The 6,918-nt window shown below is 51.4% G+C and overlaps 1 long non-coding RNA gene across 1 annotated transcript; it reads right to left on the bottom strand.

Moving 5' to 3' along the window:
- Positions 1 to 2,880: 2,880 nt before the first annotated feature.
- On the bottom strand, positions 2,881 to 6,918 carry LOC112548465. Its single transcript, XR_003092197.1, has 3 exons — positions 6,868 to 6,918; positions 6,316 to 6,560; positions 2,881 to 6,077 (listed from the first exon to the last, which is right to left on the bottom strand). It is a non-coding gene; the product is annotated as an uncharacterized LOC112548465 (long non-coding RNA).

Below are 6,918 nucleotides of genomic sequence, written 5' to 3'. Positions count from 1 at the left end.
ATCTCAGGGTCTACGCATGGCAGTCTGGTGCCTTGCTGCTGCCTCTCTACAACCCCAGTGAGAGACTTGTCGTGCCCCTCGCTTAGGAACACTGAGGCAAAGAACTCGTTGAGGAGTTCAGCCTTGTCCCCCCTGTCCGCCAATTGCTAGGGACGCATCGATGGATGTGTGCCAGAGTTTGGTTTGCTTTGCCAGCCACGGCATTGCATTGGTGGCGCATGTTCATCGTGTGGTCAATCAAGACCCCCCAAGTCTCTTTTGGTCATGGTGCTAGTGAGCATAGCACTGCGGAGCCTATAAGTATGCTGCTGGTTGTTTCTCCCAGGTGGAGCACCCTGCTCCTCTCTACATTGAATGCCATCAGGTTTTGGTCCACCCACTTTGCAAGCCTGTCCTCCAGTGTGACTGCCTTCCCTCGTAGATTGGTGTCGTCCACAAACTTTACCAGTCTGTATCTGATGCCCAAATCCAGATCATTAATGAAGATGTTGAAGAGTACTGGCCTGAGTACTGAGCCCTGATGGACTCCACTGGTCACCTTGTGCCATGGTGATTTGCTCCCATCAACTAGTACCCTGTGGGTCCAACCCTGGAGCCAGTTCCCCAGCCATTGGACTGTCAGAGGGTCAAGGCCATAGTTCTCCAGCTTAACCATGAGGACATCGTGGGAGACCAAAATCAATGGCTTTCTTGAAATCCAGATATACGACATCAACCTCATCTCCCTTATGGAGGCAATGCATCACCTGGCCATAGAAGTTAAAGAATGGCTCCTTACTCAGGATAATGACACCAAACCTCACCTTCCTGCGGGTCTTGGGGGTGCCTCTAGTACCCCGTGGTCGGGCATTTCTCCGCTGGAGCAAATATGACCTCATTGGAGTGGTCTTTTTTTTCTAATATTCAGTGGCACCCTTCACAGGGTGGCATGGCGCTGTGGTGGCCTTGTCGAGAGCCATGGTGTTGCACCCTTCTCCGGGAAGGTGCAGGGCTCCTCTGCGGCTGCTCGAAGATTTGGCCTCACCCATGCCCAGGCTGTCTAGCTCTCATGGGTACCGATCATCATACAAGCAAAGGCCTAGCCAGGAATCCTGCAGGAGGAGAAAGGCCCCACAGCAAGCTGGAACTTTTCTAGCAGTTCTAGCTTCTTTCTGTCCACTGGGTGGCAGGGATGAGCTGTCTTTAAAAGCAGCCAACCACCCGGAGCTGAAGAGCCCCGAGGCACAGCAGGGTCCGGAGTTGATGGCTTTAGCCTGTACTTGCTGAGCTAATGAGATGGTCCACGGGACATTTCTTGCCCCAGATACATGCCTGCCTAGATCAAGAAGGAGAAAAAATAACTTCCAGTTGAGCCAGCAGCTACAGAAACCTCCGACGATGATGGAGATTCCCAGAAGGAGCTACGATGGGCATTTGTCCAAATATTTCAGAGTGATCATGAGGGGTCAGGCACGAGGACCTTCCAAGCCATTTTCAAGGCCACGATCCTGTGGCCATTCAGATCCATACCTGGGAAAGGAGCCAGGTCCTTGAGAGCCCAGTTTGATGTGTGTTTTCATCAGTTGACCAGAGAGATCAACTGGTCAGCTGAGCTCACTGTTGGCCTTCCCACCAGCAGCTTGGGGCAGCTGAGAATGGAACTCATTTTTATATAACTCGGTCACATGACTGGGGAATTATTTCGTCTGTTGGGAGCCCAGCAGGCCAGATGACACAGCTCTATTGGCCAGCACGCTGGGGGTGAGAGTTAATTCTTATTAAGAGTCAAGGGTCAAAAGAAGAATTTATAGAATAGGACAAGTGCTAGTAAGATGGGAAGACATGACCCCCCCTCGCCCCCCGCCCACACACACACACCTCAAGACCCCCCACCTTGCTGTGTTTGCTAATTGTCTTCTCAAATAGAAAGGTGTTGCTGCCTCTGAAAGATGCCCAGGCTCAGCCGACGGGCCTCAAGAGGGAAGGAGCCCCACAGCTCCGGGTTGATGGTACCTACGCCAAGTACTCTTGGCTGACATACAGGGATCACAGGTGTACTATCATCGATGTATGATCCCATGCCTTGACCTCTGCTTTTTGGTCCCTTTTTGGACCTGTCCCTGGGTTCCCAGCCCATCTCACACCTGCTTTTGTTCTGGAGTAGGGCAAAATAAGTCTAAGAGGCTTTGTTACCCTAAGGAGAGCAAGTGACTTCATCGCTCGAAGCCAGGACAAATCCCCACCAGATCTGTTTCATAGTTTCTAGGGTCAGAAGGGACCTGAACAGATCATCAAGTTCGACCCCCTGCCCAGGTTCAGATTGTAATGTTTGCTGAGACCAAAGAAACATAGTGAGATCCAAACAACAAGGAGGAACTGGACATTTATAGTGCCAACAATAATGTATGCTTACACAGGGCTTCTCCCATCATTTTCCTGACCACACCGGATGCTGCCTTATGGCTGGGGACAAAATTTTGGCTGAATGCCATCAATCCAATAAGGTGATGCCTACGCCCTCTTAATTAGCCATCACCTCCTGTCTCATGGGTGTAGGTATCAGCAGCTGAGTCAGGTGAAGTTTTCTAATGACTACTTGGCCAAAAATAAGATGCAGATTAAGGCCGGGAAGGGGGGAGGGGAGGAGCTATTTACAATCTCAGCAGAAAGAAAAGCTGGAAAACATTAGAAACTAGAAATCAGAATGTTTCATTTTTGGATGTTCACGGCAGAAAGAAAGGTTGGAAAACATTAGAGGAAAAAAAGCCATAACTTTTCATTTTTGGATATTCTCCGTAGAAAGAAAAGCTGCAAAACATTAGGAAAAAATGCCAGAGCATTTCATTTTTGGATACTTTCAGCAGAAAAAAAAAAGCTGGAAAACATTTGAAACATTCTGGCTTGTTTTCCTAATATTTTGTGACTTTTCTTTCTACCGAGAATATAAAAAAATGAAATGTTTTAGCCTTTTTTCCCCCCTAAAGCTTTCCATCTTTTCTTTCTGCTGACAATATCCAAAAAATGAAATGCTCTGGGGTTTTTTTCCCCTTGTTTTTGGATATTCTTGGCAGAAAGAAAAGCTGGAAAACATTAAAAAAGACAAAAAGCCAGAACATTTCATTTTTGGATATTCTCTAAAACACTGATTTTCAGCTTTGAAACCAAAATTACCTTTTCGTTGTTTTTTTTAACTGTTCAAATGTCCATAACAGGTGAGCGGTGCCCCACAAACATAATTTTCAAAGTGGAATAAGACTTTTGTGAGTTTTTTTTCCTTCAGCTAGAAAAGGGGGCGATGTTTCGTCTCAACCGCCCCTTTTTTGGATGAAAGAACCAAAGCTCAGGAGCTGGAAGCCCAACAAAGCATGTATCATGGCACCTATGTAACAGGTTTAATGTTTAGAGGACTCACCACTGACTTTTGCTTGTGTAGGGCTAAGTTTGGCTCTGGGCTTTAGGTAACAGCAGGTGACAGGCTGAGCCTTAATCTTTGTTACAGAAGAGACAGCTGCCGATTCCCGGAGGCTGGAACAACCAAATAGTTCTGGACAGGCGTCATCTCAAATACATCACTGCCTCCATTGTCCTCTATGGTTTTTAGCCTAGTGGACTATAATTACTTGGTCACATTCGTTTATTTGCATGCGAGAGGCAGCCTGAGATGCCCCAAAATTGGGTTTTCTGGATGTGTTGAAATAGATGCTTGTTTGGTAGTCTCCGGAGAAAGCGTATAGATGACAGAAGAGCTCATTATTTTAGGTTTCCTTGCATTAGTTATGTCAAGGCCGCCTCTGAATCCAGAAACAGAGCCCTGAAACTCCCACCCCTTGGGCTCTAACAAAGGACCTGAAATAAGTTCAGGCCAACAGCTGGCAGCTTTCCTCCCACCCTGCCAGAGCTCAGATACAACCGCATTTGACCCAGTTACATCGCTCTTTTAGGCACAAACTCAGCTGCTCTAGCACCACCCTGGGGGGGATTATAATAGCTTCGTTGGGAGAGATTATGGGCTCAGCTTTTCCCCTCTGCCACCTCCATTCAACACCCACCTCATATAAGGCTTCCTTTTCAAGCCAAGCCAGCTGGCCACACTTGTGTCTCGGCACATGATGCTTCTGAAGACAGTGTCAGGGAACTCGGGATCCTAAGCTGCTTTGACAAACAGGACTGAAGCTGACAGGCTGGATCCATTTGTGCCTGATTTATGGTGAGCTAAAAATCTCACAGGAGCCGGACTGCTGTTGCCTGCTGACTAGACAAAGCCTGAGGGTTCACAAAGAGGCCAAGTTGCTTGAGTGCTTAAAAGCTCATTTCCCAAAGCAACTCAAGGGAATGGGAGGCAGGGCCAGGCAGCCTGGGCGGATCCCACCAGGGGTGGGTCATCACCTGCTGGAAGCTGGAGACCTTCATGGTACCTGCAATCACTTTATTTGTTTCAAGTGGGTTAATTCAGGAACAGTTTAGCTCAAAGGTTAAGAGGGAGACTGGACCATGGCAAACAGCACCACGGAGGAGAGAGAGTCATAGAGAAGTGGGGCTGGAAGGGAGCTCCAGAGGTCACTTCTAGTCCAACCCCTCCGTCTGAGGCAGGATCAGCCCTGTCCAAACCATCCCAGATGAATCCATCATCTAACCTCTTTGTCAAATGACCGTCACCCCAACACAACACCCGAACCTGCCATGGGGAAAGGCTCCACCTGGACCCAAGGCAGAACCTGCTTTTTAAGCATCAAACAGATGCGGCAGATGCTCCAACACGGGAGTTGTTTGGACTCTTCCAGTTCCGTTAACCTGCCCCTTCCACACCGGTTGGATGTAGCGCTCGCTGGTTTCAAGCAAGGCTTAAAAAACTTGAATAAGTTGTATCTGTACTGAGATCTGTCTACACGAGGCCTAAACCAGATCAATTCTGGCTCCTAAGTCACCTCTGCCTCCCAGAAAAGCATTTCCAGTGTCCCCACAGATTCTGAGACCAGTCTGGTTGCCCCCCAACTGGGGTTGAGCCCAGCACAGGCCACCAGCCTGGGGAGGTGTCCAAGATGCTACATTAGCCATCCGGGTTCAAATGCAGCTGTCACTGGGGCAGATCTTCAGTGGCAGGGATGCTGCAGAGGGGCTGTGTCAACCACCTTGAACTCGCCTATCCCCAGAGGCTGGAACTTTTCCGCTGTTCCATTCAAGGCACAGCAGAAATATTTCCTCCCCGAACTATAAAAATTGGTTCTTTGCCCTTTGAAGCCAAGACAACGGTCACCTGGGTTTATTTTTATCCCAGACTTCTCCCCCAGGGAGCACAGGAGGCTGAAAACAGCTCCTTATCTTCTGACTCTGGCAGACAAGTCACGTTGGACTCCGCCTGGAAGGTGTCTTCACAATGCCAGCAATTAAGCTCTCCCAGGACACCGCTGGAGCAGGTGTCAGGGAAGGGGACAATCTGTTGTCTTCTGTAACTCAGGGCTCAGTCACTGACCATGTGAATCAGCTGAGATCACGTCAAAGCCAAGCGGGCACGTGCCACAGGTCCGGGAAGTCATTGCCCTTCAGAGGAGCCTAGAAACCATCATACATTCCTGTTGCCCAATGTGTGAAGGTCAAGAGATGCATCGTGGGACATGAAAAAAGCAGAAGAGATGATAGGTGGCGGAGACAGCCGCAACCCAGAAGAGGTTCAACAAGGGGTTGTTCCAACAGCCGAAGGAGAGGGATTCTCCTCTGGTTGGAGAGTCCCCTCTCCACGATCATTTCTTGCCCATGAAATGGGCATAATGTCCACACGCTCGTTCTTCCTTTAGGAAGCAGCAATTAGGCAGCGCGTGTCCGGACGAATCAACCAGCAAAGCCTTAGTCACATCCTGTCTCCCCGGAGCCAGGCAGTTAGAGTCAATTCTTTCGGGCAGCTCCAGCCCGGAGGGATGGTGAACCCCCCTCATGTGGTGCTGCAGCAGTGCTCCCAGTTCAGGAGGTGCAAGGCTCATTCGCCAGGGGTGAGGGCAAGTCAGCAGCCAGCAGGAAGCCCAGGTGTGGCGAGGAGACGGAGAGCTTCTGCCTCAAGGCTACGGAGGGAATTGGTTGCCAAAGACCTCTCACGACTTGCTTTGCTGAGGACGAGAATCACCACGGTTTAGGCCATGCTTTGCAGCCGCCCATCCAGCACCTCACACGGTTGCCAGCTGCCACCCAGCCTCGTACCCCGGCTCCCTTACCACCACCACCACGACCCTGCTCCCTGCAGCAGAGGGGCCCAGCTACCAGCCTGTCTCAGCCCTCTAGGGCCAAAGAGCAGAGCAAGCGAAGCCAATGAGCCGTGAAGTTTTATTAAAATTAAATATAACTGACATGTAAAATGAATGCAACTGAAAAACAAAAATGTGGCAGCAACACGCGCGCCGGACCAGCCGTGGGGAGCCAGCGGGCAGTCGGGACGTGGAGCCTCCGTGCTGCAGGGGCCCGGCTCCGGTGCCGCGTGCTCCCCGGGCCAAGGCCGGCAGATGAAGCCTCGCAGGCGGGCAGCAGGAGCGGGCATCTCCATCGCAGCCCTCAGGCGCTATAGCAGGCGACGACCTTGCGCTCTGGGCCGTAGGCTGCGGGCACGGGGCAGAGCCATGAGGTGGGAAGTCCCTGGGGCCCGTCGCACCCCCTCGGCCTCACGCAGCCCCAGCGGGACCATCGCCCCCCGCGGGGAGGGAAACTGAGGCAGAAGGTGGCGGGCGTCCGCCTCCAACAAGTGCTACAGGCCTCAGGGGCTCCCCTCCCTCCCTCAGGGCCCGGATGTAGGGGCTCATGGCCCGACCTGGGGCCAGAACACCTCCAATGAGCTCCCCCCCCCCCGTGGACCCTTGGGCCCACAAGGAAAGTCCGCCTCCCGCCCAGAACGAGGCTGACACTCACGGTTGCAGGGCGCATGCGCGTCACCGCCCGTCAACGCCCGCTTCAGCGTCT

The sequence above is a fragment of the Alligator sinensis genome, unplaced genomic scaffold (assembly GCF_000455745.1).
Source record: "Alligator sinensis unplaced genomic scaffold, ASM45574v1 scaffold1745_1, whole genome shotgun sequence".
In the NCBI taxonomy this organism is placed as follows: Eukaryota; Metazoa; Chordata; order Crocodylia; family Alligatoridae; genus Alligator; species Alligator sinensis.
Note: the sequence above shows the minus strand (reverse complement) of the source record. Positions and strands in the feature narration are given on the sequence as shown.